Source organism: Octodon degus, unplaced genomic scaffold, assembly GCF_000260255.1.
Source record: "Octodon degus isolate 3935 unplaced genomic scaffold, OctDeg1.0 scaffold00070, whole genome shotgun sequence".
NCBI lineage: Eukaryota > Metazoa > Chordata > Mammalia > Rodentia > Octodontidae > Octodon > Octodon degus.
Window position 1 is genome coordinate 8,886,511 of NW_004524646.1, and position 13,840 is coordinate 8,900,350.

Sequence of the window (13,840 nt, forward strand, 5' to 3'; positions counted from 1 at the left end):
CGGGGCGGCCGTGCCCTCCGCAGCTGGCCTCGCTCGGGCGCCGCGGGTCCCGGGCTGCCGGACGGCGGGCGCCCCTCTTCGGCCCTCCCGCTGCTGTCCTCGCCGGACCGCGGCCTCCGAAAGCCGGGCCTAGCTTGCAGCCCGCTACCCGCAGAGGCCACCATGGGCGCGTTTTGAAAGGCTGGCTTCCCGGGACAGGCGGAGTGGGCCAGAGCGATGGGGTGAGGCTCGGTGCCGAGCTGCCCGCGGAGGCGGCCCGGACGAGACCCGGCGGGAAGGGCCGGCCCCGAGGCGGCAGTCCTGGCCCGGGCCCGCGAGGCCGCGCGGGCTGGACGCGCGCGGGCGCCAGGAGCGGCGTCGGGGCCCTGCTGACGCTTCCTCTCGTCTTTCCCTCGGGCCGGCCGCTGGCACCCTTTCCTGAGGCCGCAGCGTTCCTGCGCAGCACACCGTTTTTCCTGCTGCCAAAATACTTTCAGTTCCAGCCTTGCAATTCTTAGGTGGTTTGGTTAGGACAAGTGGCCCCAGAGTCACCGAGCGGAGACGCAAAAGCTGACGTCTTTTCTTTCAGAGTCTCCATTTCTGTTTTTCTTTGTATAGTTTCGTTCTTTGCCTCCCATCTCCCTTTCTCGGAACAATTTGGAGATACCAGTTTTGTTATTGGGAGGGTGGTGGTTAAATTTAGGGAACTGTTGAAGAACCTCCTTAGTTATGTTTACATAGCTGTTTATTGCTGGGCTTCCCCATGGGTTGAGTTAAATTCATTAGCGTAAAAAGAAAAAAAGAGGGCTGGAGAGATGGCTCAGTGGTCTAAAGCACCTACTTAGAACAAGCTTAGCAAAGCACAGGGCCTGCGGTTCAATCCCCCAGCACCACGTGCCAGCCAGCCCCGCCCCCTGGTGGGCTGAGCTGGCCACACACACACACACACACACGCACAAATAAAATTAAAAAGAAAAAAAGATATAGGGCAGCATTTATTTGTAAGAGTTCATAATGAAGACACCTGACTTTTTATGACAGGCTAGGCATAATGCTTTGGGGAAGAGGTTCGTGTATACTGCGACAGCAGTTTGACATGGAAGCAAGGGTTGTTTATCTGGGCCTTTTATGCGGGTTGTTTGTGTGGCCCAAAATGGCAGAGTCATTGGAGTTACATTTCCGGGTAGGTAAGATCATGTTTATCAGTTTGTCTATAGAAAGAAATGTAACTTAACTGTTCTAGTCACTTAATCGCGTTTTCTGTTGATGCCAGCACAGATGCTATTCGCTGCATTGTTATCAATATTGGGGATCAGATTCTGCGTGAGGATAGTAACACAGTTGAATTTAGTAACAGTAAACTTGTTTTAGGCATTACTGCCATCTTAGTACAATACTAGTATCCAGTTCAAATAGCAGTTGAAAGTGCAACGGCTTCCTGTTAGGCGCAGTGCTGTAAAAATTCTGGGAGGATATTTGTTAAAACAAACGAGGTAATAGAATAACGTGTTAAGCATGGAGCCTGGCATGTAGCAAGTCAGCAAGTGCCCAGGAAAGGGTGTGTGGAACACTTGTGCGAAGTTTTATTCCAGTATGCGTTGTGTATTTTAAAAATAACAGTAATGCATTCAAAATGTTGACAGACCCTAAAATTAAATTTTTTGAAGGAAACAGGCCAGCTTTTTTTAAAAAAAGTTTGAGCACTAATGTGGAATAATAATGAGTGAATATCTCAGATGCCTAGAAAAGAAAAAAGATTTTTATTTTGAAAACTGTATGTTTTCATAAAGGCATCTCTAATAAGATATACTATGAATAGGGTTTTCATTTGGAAATAAGTTTAAAACTGTTCGATTTGAAAAATAAACAGCCTTGAGATATTTATTTACCTTACGTCAAATGAAGAATGGTTGCTGAATTTAGGGAAATGTGCAAATGCTCCTGTCTCCACAAATCAGGCAGGGATCCTAATGGGGGTTAAATGCTGCCTCTCTGAGTGAGTGAGGCTTTCCTGAAAATTGTCTTGGTGGGTTCGAGAATGGGTTGGTAACTGAATAGAACTGGAGAACGTTTTTCAGGCTGGTAGGATGTTTTACTTGCCAAGGTTATTTTTCAGAGTGAGAAGAAATGGACTCCTTTATTCACCAGAAATCATGTACATGTTGGCCAGGAATTGTGTTGGTGCCAAGTCTATTCTTGCTATCATATTGCTTTGTTGACGCAAATTTTCTTTGCTTTATCTTGATAGGGAATATTCTTCTTGGTTTTAGTTATCTAGCACCCAGAGCACAAGAACTCTGTCAAAGTGTAAGTCATACTTGCAGAACTGCGCTATTGATGAAATGTAGGAAACACAAAAATGTTAACAAGGCTGCAACATAGAGAAAGATGATAGAATCCCAACAAGGCATCTAGCCAGGTAGTGTAACAGATGTATTTGTACTCTAGGGTATGTTTGGCCCTTTTGCCCAAGGCCATGGGAGTGTGTTCCCCCTTAAAGCTAGGAGCGGAACCTTGGCTTTTTTATTTTTTTTGGTGGCGAGCTGGCCCTGTCATGGAATCATACTGCGGTCCCTGTGCTTGGCCTGAGCTTGCCTAAGCAGTCAGCTTTGCCCGCTGATCTATCTCGCTGGCCCTATTCTCGTGGCTCTCGAATGATATTTAGGCATCCCGCATTGTGAGGGTGCTGTTCTGAAGTCATTGCATGCATCTTGCCAATGACTCTTGCTTTGTTTCTCCCAGTGTTGTCTTAAATCTTTGCACTTGGACTCCTGCGTTTCCTTGCTGTATGTGACAGTCATGGTAGAAAAGCTCCCAAGAGTCTAGAGAGGTATGAGCTGTGCGCCCTCCGTATTAGGTGTTACATTTTAATGTTCAGTATTAAATATTCATGACAAAAAACCTTTACTAATGTTCTTTTTTTTTTTAAATTTTTTTTAACATTTATTTATTGTGTGTGTGTGTGTGTGTGTGTGTGTGGCCAGCTCAGCCCACCAGGGGGCGCGGCTGGCTGGCATGTGGTGCTGGGGGATTGAACCGCGGTCCCTGGGCTTTTCCAAGCTTGTTCCAAATAGGTGCTTTAGACCACTGAGCCATCTCTCCAGCCCCTTTACTAATGTTCTTCAGGAAGTTTATTAAAAATTTTATTAGCTACTGTGTCTTTGTTAACTAGGAAAAATTTGTTGCAAATAGTTTTATTTAGTATTCAGGTAATAGTTGTGCGTCATTTATAGGCATGCTCAGAGAAATGAGAGATAAGTTGTTAGGCAGTGTGTGAGCATCATAGCATGTGCCTCCCCGACTGCTACCTCGTCACTAGGTAGTAAAATCGTATCGCTCCACTTTGTCTGTGCAGTCTTCTGTGCGGTCCGCTGTTAGCTGGCATGTGACAGTTGCTCACAGATGTATCATTAGGTGGGATGTGACTGTCTGGATTTTGGTGGGTGTTTGCAGAAACTCACGGTTCTTCTTGGATTTCTGGCCCAAAGGATGGGTACCAGGCCTCCAAAATTTAAAAGCTAAGATAGACACTTTTATACACTGGCAGGTATTTAGCATGAATATAAAAATAAAATGTATTGCTATACTAACATATTTTTCAGTTGCCTTCTACAGTAAGTGAGAGACACCTTTGATGGAAATCGTTTAATTAAGTTGCAGAGTAATTAAGCTTGACATTTGAAAATTTTGTTATACTTTTAAAGTAAATATATTTATACTGGAAGGAGATACGTAATTTTTCCTTTTTTCTTTTTTAAAAAGTGGGTCTTGCTTTGTAGTTTACACTGATTTTCAATTTGCTAGGTAGTCTACACTGGCCTTGAACTTGGTGATCTTCCTGCCTCAGCGCCCCAGCCTGGGATTGCAGGTGTGCCCCACCGTTCATTTTGGGGCCTTCTGATTTCTTTCTGCGCATTAATTTTCTCTTTGTGGATGGGCGGTCTAGTTGCTACTTGTGTATGAACAGATACCTCTGCTCTAGACTTAGCTCCTTGCTTTAGTACCCAAAACAGACTGTATTATATAACTGTCAGTTCTAACAACAACAAACCCGTGATGTTATAAATCTTATACCAAGATGACTACAGCTTTAATTTAGGTTGTTTCTCTCAAATAGTTTTATCCGGTACCAGGTAGACAAATGTGTTTTGATGATGCTTATACTGAGGTATTGTGATCACATTTCACAATACTAAATGATAGTTTCTAAAGACGGTCTGGAAGAAGACAAACTCTCAGTATGTCTTTTTATACTTAACTCTATGCCAGCAGTTTTTGACATATAGATTATGTATAATTATAAGTTACAGTATTTAAGGAACTTAATCTGCATTTTCAGGCTTACAGAAAATATTTTAGAAGTTGTGACAAGTTTGTAGTCTCTCTACTGCTTTTAATGGAAATGTAAAATATACAGGGTTCACTATTTTGGAAAATAGTTTGGCAGTTTTATAAAAAGTTACACGTGTGTGTACCTGTGACCTAGGATTTGTTTCCTTGCATTTATCCTTGAGAAATAAAAAGTGGCACATATACAAAAACCTGTATGAGGATGCTTTATTTATACCAGCCACAAACCAAACAGCACACGTACCTTTCATGAGTGAATAGTCAAATAAATTGTATGGCCACCCAGGCAACACCACTTGTGAACCAAAAGGAATCATGTATTGGTAGATGCTGCCATTTAGGTGGATTTTTATGGGCTTTGGATTGAGTTGAAAAGTCAATCTCTAAAGGGTATATGCTTCTCTGTACTCAAATGCAATGAGTTTGCGTCTTGGTGAATGCAAGGCCAGTAAACACAGCCAGCCAGTAGATAGAGAGGTGGAGAGATTTACTGTTTGCAGCAAGTCAGGAGAACACACATTAATTTGTAAGGCAGGGCTCACCATGTATAGAGAAAGCAAGGGGCTTTTCTTAGGAGAACATAGTACATGCTTATCTAGAGAAGACGCTTCGTACTGAAGGTAGCGCCTTCTGGAGCACGCTCAGTTGGAGTTGGTAATTGCAGGCGGGGAGAGGGGAAGTGACGGGAGACAAGGCCCTGGGCGGTGCTTAGTCTTACTTATAAGCTTGGCTTAGGTCTTTTTAAGAAGAATGAGTCAGAGTGGCTTAGTGATTTTGTGTTTCCTTTTCCTTTTCTCCTAGGTCCTTAGCTAAGACCAAAACAATTTGGAAGGTGCCCTGGCGGTCCTCCAGGAGCGCACCCTGCCCTTGTCGTAGGGGAGCTTATCCGCAGGTGTCTGCCCTGACTGGCTACTGACCGTCCATTCACAAAGCCCTGCTGGAAAGGCAGCGTGACACAGACATAGATCAGGCCTTTGATTGCTCCACAGGGTTGGATTTCTTTGGGACGCTGCAATAATTCTGTGTGCTGATTTTGGCTACATGAACGTGTACCTAGAATAAAATGTCATAGTATCATACAAACACACAAAAAGAATCTAAAAACTGAAATTTGAGCAGGTTTAATTACTAATGATTGTACTGTCAGTGTCGTTTTCCAAGTTTTAGTAGTTACTTTATGCCTGTCCTTTATCTGGCTTTGCCACATTCTAGCTAACCATTTATTTATTGAAGGGGATGTGGGTTATATTTAATTTTGAGTGATTCTAAACAAAGCTACCATGAGCTTTCATGTGCAGGTTTTTGTGTGAATGTGTGTTTTCATTTTTCTAGGATAAATGCCCAGGAGTACAACTGTTTGGTTGTATGGGAAATGTATGCTTAATGAGAAAGTGCCACACTTTTCCAGCATAGCTCCACCATTGTACTCACCTGTCCTCACTGGATCAGAGAGTCAGTTTTCCCTCACTGGTGCTTCCAATATTGCTTGTGGGTTTTGTGTGTGTGTGTGTGTGTGTGTGTGTGTGTGTGTGTGTAGGGCTAGCTGTAGCTTTCCCTTGGTCTTCTCTAATGGCTGCACTTTCTCTGATCTTTTTATGATTGTTTTATGTGCTTATTTGCTGTTCATACCTTCTTTGATGACTAATCTATTCAAGTCTTGTCCATTTGATAGTTGGTTTTTTTTTTTTTTTTTTTTTTCTTTCTTGGTACCTAGAACCATGAATTGTTTTATTACTACTGAGTTTAAAGCTTTCTTTGTATGTTCTGGGTAGGCTTTTGCCAAATACATGACTTGTAAATATATTCTCTCAGCTTATCTTTTGATTCATCGTACAGTGTTTTTCTCAGCACAAAAGTTTTTCACTTTGATCAAGTCCTGTTTATCTCAGTTCTCTGTCTAATGTTAGGTCAAGAAGATGTACTCTTGTTTTCTTCTCAGTATTTATTTTTTTTTGCCATACAATAGCTGTCAGCTAATTTTTTTATTTTATTCTTTATTTTTTATTTTATTGGGAAATAACAGTGAGAAAGTTTCAAAACAGATTAGTAGGACAGTTTCAATAATTAATACATTGCATATTGTTGTCTTAGTGGTTATTCATTGTAAAAAATGCAGACATGATATCCTGTCCACAAACACTATTAGAACAAATATTTCTATTCATTGAATTAAGAGAATGTAGCTGTATATCTTTTGTAGCAATTTTGAATATACAGATACAAAATGGTTCATTTGTATCCCCTTTTTTGGTTTAGTTTTGTCAGAAAGGTATTCCATTGTCATTTAAATATTATAGGTGGGTGAATTTAGCATAATAGTCCAATATAGTCCAGTAGTCCATAATAGTAGTGGGTTTTCCGTAAGACTGGCAATGTCAGAAGTTGTTGATTTGAGCCTTTTGCAGCTCAGCATATTAATAAGGCTTTACTTTTTTTTTTTTTTTTAAATTTTTTTTTTTTATTTATTAGAGAGAGAGAGAGAGAGAGAGGTGTGTATGTGTGTGTGGCCAGCTCAGCCCACCAGGGGGCGGGCTGGCTGGCATGTGGTGCTGGGGGATTGAACCGTGGTCCCTGTGCTTCGCTGAACTTGTTCTAAGTAGGTGCTTTAGACCACTGAGCCATCTCTCCAGCCCCCAGGCTTTACTTTATATACCTTGTTTTTATACTTTTCTGCTGAATGGTTAAGACCAAGATAAAGCAAAACTATATAACAAGAAATGTAACTTCTATATCTGCCAAGGTCAGTCAGATCCCCTCAGGATTTAGCCTGATACCCTGTACCGCAGTTTGTAGATCCTTTGTCAGTGTCACCCATGTGGATGAGTCACGGCCATTGCTTGACCATTGTGTTCTCTGTGAAAGACTGAGAGAATGTTTTCTCTCCATATGACTCTCCTTAGGCACACTCTACATCACTGATCACTTTCCTCTTTGGCCCCATAATCTCCTTGATCAGAAAATTTGGGACACAACTGAGTTACATGATGTTACAGTACAAGTTCTCCTATGCCCTGAGTCTTCACCGGCCTTGAAAGGCTGGGGCCAAAATGTTGGCTCTTCTAAGTATTTTATAATTTTATGTTTTATGTTTCTGTCTGATCCATCCTAGGTTAATTTTTGAATGGGATCCAAGATTTAGATCTTGGTTTGCCTTTTGCTTTCCAAAATTGTTGAAAAGACTACTCTTTGAAAAAAAAAAATTTTTTTTTCCCCCCTGGGGTCAGTGGTCTAAGTGCCTGCCTAGGCAACGTGAAGGATCCGAGTTTGATCCCAGATCCCTGGTGCATGCCAAACCCAGCCACCAAGACCAGGCATGGTGGCACATGCCTGCAATCCCAGTACTGGGGAGGCTGAAACAGGAAGATCATTATGAGTCTGAGCTGCATAGTGAGAACCTGTACCAAATACATTAAAAAAAAAAAAAAATTGTCTTAATTTTTTTTCCCCCCAGAACCAGAGATTGAACTCAGGCCCTTGCGCTTGCCAGGAAAGCACTTATTTTACTGAGCCATCTCCCTAGCCCCTGTCCTAAATCTGTTGAAAAAAATTGATGGGTCATATACTGTGAAATGAGTACCAGAATGAAGTCAGGGAGAAATGAATCAGCACTAAGTTAATTTGAATATGGATTTATAAAGGTATGACATGGCTGGGTTGGAAAAAATGTTAAGTGTTTTAGAAAACAGCATAAGCAAAGACATCCTAGAGAAAATCAGTGGGAACCAACTGGGAGACATTTGAGGGAAGGGGAAAGGAGAGGGGATAATTAGTTCATGAGTATAGAAACAGCTGGCTAGATGGAAGAGTTTATAGCCAATTTTGTTGGCAACTAGGAAGGTACTGTATGGTCCTGGGCAGCATAAGGATGTGGTGGACGTGAGAATCAAGAGAGGTTGTTGTAGGGCCTTGAATGGCAGTGATAGGTGTGTGGGAAGAACAGAATGTAACTGTGACCCTTGCCATACCCACCTAGTGTTTTACAGATGTCTATCAGAAAGCTAAAAAAGATGTCATTTCAAAAAATTCTGTAGGATTTCTAGAAAGCTGTGTTAGCTTTCTGTCGCTATGACAGAGTACCTGAGATAATCACCTTATAAGGAGCAAAATTTTGGCTTGTTTCAGAGATTTCTTTTAGGGTGATTTGGCCCTGTTACTGTGGGCTTGTGCTGAGCGCTGCATTGTGGCAGGAGTATGCGATGGAAGAAGCTGCTCAGCAGGCTTCAAGGAAGCAAAGGGGTTAAGGAGCTGGAACCCCAACGTACCCTGAAGGGCACACCACCGTGACCTAACCTTCCATTGTATCTCACCTCCATGGTTCCATCTCCTCCCAGTAGTACCACCGGCCACTGATGAAGGCTTTACAGACTCGGCCTTTGAGGACTGGTCATCTGAAATTCAGCAGCGGGTGACGGTGCATGTTAGATTTGCCACTGCCATTGTGGTGGATGCCGAGAACGCCATTGTACTCTCAGACTCCTTCCTAGTGGTGCTGCCTTCAGTGAGTTGGACGTGTGGTCAAGGTAGTCATTTCATTGTGGATGTGGGTGACGTTTCTTATGAAGCCTGAGGAAAGGTCCATGAGTTAATCAACTGAAATAAAAACAGAGTTAACAAGTTATCCAGTGAAGAAAAGTTAGAATCCAGGCAGAGAAGCGCCTTGGGTTCTTTAGGCAGTAGTTATGATATTTGTATGTGAAGAACTAGCTATTCAGAGAACAGTAATGGCCGGCTATTGTTCAGGATCACTGAGGACCGAGTTGAGAATGAATGGCTGAAATTGTACTACTAGGGTTTTTACTCTTAGGGAGGAAGTCCCAGGTGATAAAGACATTTAGATGATGTTATGCCAGTATTTCAAATGGTCTTTTAAGGGTAGAAAAATAACCTAGCTGTTGTTTAGGAGCATTTGGTTTATAGTGTGGGGGAGAATGACAGGTGACAGTCTCGTGGTTCAGTCCTCGAGTGCTAGTCTTTTGATGTCACTTAAAGCATTTGGTTTCTGTTCTTTCTCTCTTTTTAAATCACTCACTTCAGTTCTTGATTTCTTTTCAATATAAAATATAATTTTTACCTGTGCATTGTGGGAATCTCATTTGTTTTTTGTATGCATTTAAAAGATTATCTTGGCTATAGATTAGACTCTGTGTGTGTGTGTGTGTGTGTGTGTGTGTGTGTGTGGTACCAGGGATCAAAGCCAGTGCTTTCACACTGAGCTATGTCCTCAGTCCTTTTTATTTTTTATTTTGAGGCCAAGTCTCCATAAATTGTGCTGTAGCCACCCAAGTGCTATGATTACAGGTACAGTCCACCACACTGAGCTGACTTCCGTCGTATGTGACTAGCCACTAAATGGAACTTATATAATATCAGACTATTAGAAATCAATTCACTTTTTCTGTTTCATTTAGAATATGGAAAAAAAAGGCATCCTATTTTAAAAAATCAGTGGTGACGGATTGACAAGAGGCTTTTACTAAGAAGCCAGTGACATGTATTAATGAAAGACTAGGGGTGTGCGGTGCTTTATTGTGACTATTCGCTTGCTATTTCACTTCCTTAGTGGATTCTTTTTTATTAGTCAAGATCTTTTTTGTACTTAAGTGTTGAGATCAAGAATGTTTCACTTGTGATTGTAGCCCTTCAGTACTATCGCAGAGAATTTTTTTCATACAGAAGAGCACAAGCTCTTACAGTGCTATGCAAGCTGCCCATTTAAAACTATCATTGCTTGGCACCTATGCCCTAGTGACAGTTTGACCAACATGTGAGCAGGCACACTGCCATCTTGACAGATGGGTGTGAGTAGAGGCAGCCAAGAAACCATGTATCTGCATCTAGTGTATTTGTTAAGGGCAGGATTCCCAGTCGGGGATGTTCAAACGTCTGTCCATCCTGAGCTTTCACGCCTGTGGATAAAGGGATGTCATCATTAATCCCAGCTCTGACTGAGATTCCGTGGGTATATAAGAGCTTCTTGGCTCTAAGAAAAGTAGGCAATTGGGACAATCAGGATAATTGTTCTCTCCTTCATTGCTGGACTACTTCAAATAATACTTCCTTCTAGCAAACTGGGTTTGCAACTGAGCGTAAACCTGTTTAGACATTGTCTTGATTCTTCATTTGTTTTCTAGAGTATGAAACCTTTGGAAATCATTTAATATTTATGTATTTTGCAATGATACTTATATATTGTATGTGACACAGGCCAATAACACTAGAGTTAGGTAGATGACTTTAGTGCAGCCTAGTTTAACATCAAATCAAGATAAAATAAAGCCTATTTTATAGGGTTGTTGTGAAAATTAACCGAAACGTGTACATGAACTACTTAATGTCTATCCCCTGGTTAATGTTCAGTGAATGTTTGTCATCATTATTACTTCAATGTGCCTGATGGTAGTTATTTTCATGGAAAGTTATCTAAAGCAATACTTTTTTCTTTTTTGAATTCATTGTTGTCCACCTTTGAAAGTCATGTTTTTGGGTACTGTGCAGACGTTGATGTCTAGTGACAGAGAACTCACTGTATTCAGGCAGAGTTTCTCATTCCTGGAACTGTTGATGTTTTAGACTGGTCATTTGCTGTTATTGGGGATGGCTCTCTGCACTGTGGGATGGTTAGTTGTTGGGCAGGGGGGGTATCATCACCACTTGAGAATCTACTCTGTAGACCAGCTATACTCTGTTTTATTAAAGAATTTTGACTGTGAGAAAGTTTTTTTATTATAAATAGAAATATGTTTTCTTGTTGCTTTTACCTGGTTCTGTCTTCTGGAGACATAGAGAACAAGGTGAGTTTTTTTCCCACATCCTGTCCTTTAAAATACGTACCAACAGCTTCATCCAGTGTTCTCAGTCTTTTTGAGTTGCAACACCTTCAGTTCATCATCTGTTCCTTATGTGTGGCCAGGCTTCACATTAGTGCATCACATTGGTGGCTTTTCTTTTCTTTCTTTTTTTTTTTTTTTTTAAATGTCCATTTTAAAACTGTAGTGCTTAGAGTTGAATGCAGTATTCCAGAAAAGACTTGCTAAGTAAAAACTAGAATTTAATTTTTGTTCTAGATACAGCTGTTGTCTTCTGTTAGTATAGAGAAAAATATTATGTTTTTTTCTGTATACTGTTTTTATTAATATTAGTTTTATTTAGCAATGTTGGGGCTCAAACCCAGGACCTTGCATGTGCTAGGCAAATGCTCTACTACTGAGTTACATCCCCAGCTCAGCTTCATTCTTTTCATGAGCACATTACAGTGAGCCTAGAGCTGAGTAGAATCCCTTTATCTGTCTAACCTGTCTTTTGACTGCAGCTGTGGGAGCTTATATTAATCCTGTTAAGTTTCTTTCAATTTGATTTAGTTCTGCTTTTTAAGATATTTTGGAATCCTAGTTCTTGGTTAAATTGGAAGGTTCTATCTTAAAGGAATAGGTATGTGATAATTACGGTCACTGAGATTAGAAATATAGAGTATAAGATTATATATTCATGGAAGTGTGTGTGAATGTGTGCATGTGGGCGTGCAGATTGAAAAGAGGATTGAGAATGGAAGCCTTAGAGTCCTGATAGTAAGAGGCAGCTGGGCAGGAAGGAGTCAAGAATTGGGGTGACCCTGGAGGTAGGATGAAAATGAGAAGGGTATCTTGGAAACTGGAGTGACTGCGCTAGTACTATGTGGTAGATACTTAAGTTCAAAATGAATAGGACATGGTTGCTGCTGCTTGTTTTTATTTGCCAATGGTTCAGCTGTTGAATTAATGCATTATCTGTCAATCACATCTGAGAACTTGAAGTCATATTTTATTTCTCATTCTTTGTATCTAAGTGGGTACTACATTCTACTAATTTAGAAAAATTTCAAGTATAACGAAAATGCACAAATTTTATCTAGCTCAATGATTTTTCTTTAATAAAGTGCAATACTATGGTAACCACCACCCAACTCAAGACATTGATTATTCTAGTGTTCTGTGTTTGCTTTCCAGTAATTACTCTCACTCAGAGTAACCATTATTTTGACTTCCTATAACTACCAATTAAGTTTGCCTGGTTTTGAACTCATGTGTAGAGTAATGCACCCTATAATCCTACTTTTGTGTCAGGTGTCTTTTATTCAACTCTGTGGCTGAGATTTACCCATGTTGTTGCATGAAGCTGTTAAAATGTAAAGCTAATAATTTTAAAGCTCTATACTTTGTGTCGTTACAGCAGAACACACTAGTTTTGGTTATTACTGCATAATACACAACAAATTTAGTGATGAAGAATGATGAGCGTTTTATCATGTTCGTGATTCCTCGAGTCAGGAGTTTTGTGGAGCTAGATTGTCACTGCTCTTCTGTGATTGGTATAGCACAATAGAGACTCTTTTGCCCTCCTGCTCATTACCTTACTGGTGTGTCCTGCTCTTCAGGTGGGTTCATGAGACCTTGACCTCACAGCATGTCAGCTGAGTTCCTGGAGGAATCTCCTAAGAGGGACTTAGCTTTGGAAGTCGCAGGGTTGAAATGAACACAAGCCTGCCTGAATTCAAGGGAAGGGAACATAGCTCTCTTATCTTTCTGGATGATGTGTTGAAGAATTTGTGACTGTCTTTTAAAACTACAAAAAGTACCAGAACAAAAACCACAACAAATTGTATACCAAAAATTGCCTGTTCTATTGTAGATGATTATTGCTTATTCTTTGGGGTAATTGTAAATAATACTATAATCATTGTTCATATGTTTTGATACACATACACTAATAATAGTTGAGAGTAGAGTGGCTGACCATAGTGTATATCTCTCTTTAGCTTTAATAATTATTAGTAGAGGTTGCCAAATAGTTTTCCAGAGTAGGTGTACCAGTATATTTCTGCCAACATAGAAGGGTCCCAGTTGCTCTTTAGCTTGATACTGTCAGCTAGAAACTTCTTAAAAAACATTTCATTGGTTGCATGGAAGATTTCATTGTGCTTTTCATTGGCATTTGCTGATGACTATTGAATGTCTTGTTTTATATGCTTGTTATTAGATAGCTTCCGTTGGAAAATGTTTGTCTGCCCACTTAATAAGTTGGGTTGTCCTTTTTCTTACTGAAAGGTTGGAGTTTTTATATGTTCTGGATTGACCTGTTGAATATATGAGTTGTAAAGATTTCTTCGATGTGGCATGCCATTTTCTTATAATATGTTTTTGAGGAATTGAAATTCTAAATTTTAATCAATTCCTTGTAGTGATGTATTTGTCGATATATCATTATCAATCTTTTTTCTTTGTTCTTTTTTTGTTGTGTTTAAGAAGTTTTTGCTACCTCATAATCATGAAGATATTCTTAATCATCTTCAGTAACTCTTAGTTTGCTTTTCACAAGTAGGTCTTAAGTCTCTAGAAATTGAAATTTTCCACCGTACATTTACTTGTGCAAGTACCAGCAGATACCATTGGGTCGGGTGGTCCCAGCCTGGGAGTTAGGACTTCTGTATTCTGAGCCTGAAATTACCTTTGAGGAGCTCTTGGAACTTAAGCATGTT

At 40.4% G+C, this 13,840-nt stretch overlaps 1 long non-coding RNA gene across 1 annotated transcript in view; it reads left to right on the top strand.

Annotated features, from left to right (window-relative positions):
• Window positions 1-13,840, top strand: part of LOC111817788 — a 42,526-nt gene that overhangs the window by 214 nt on the left and 28,472 nt on the right. The gene's annotated exons all lie outside the window — the stretch shown is intronic.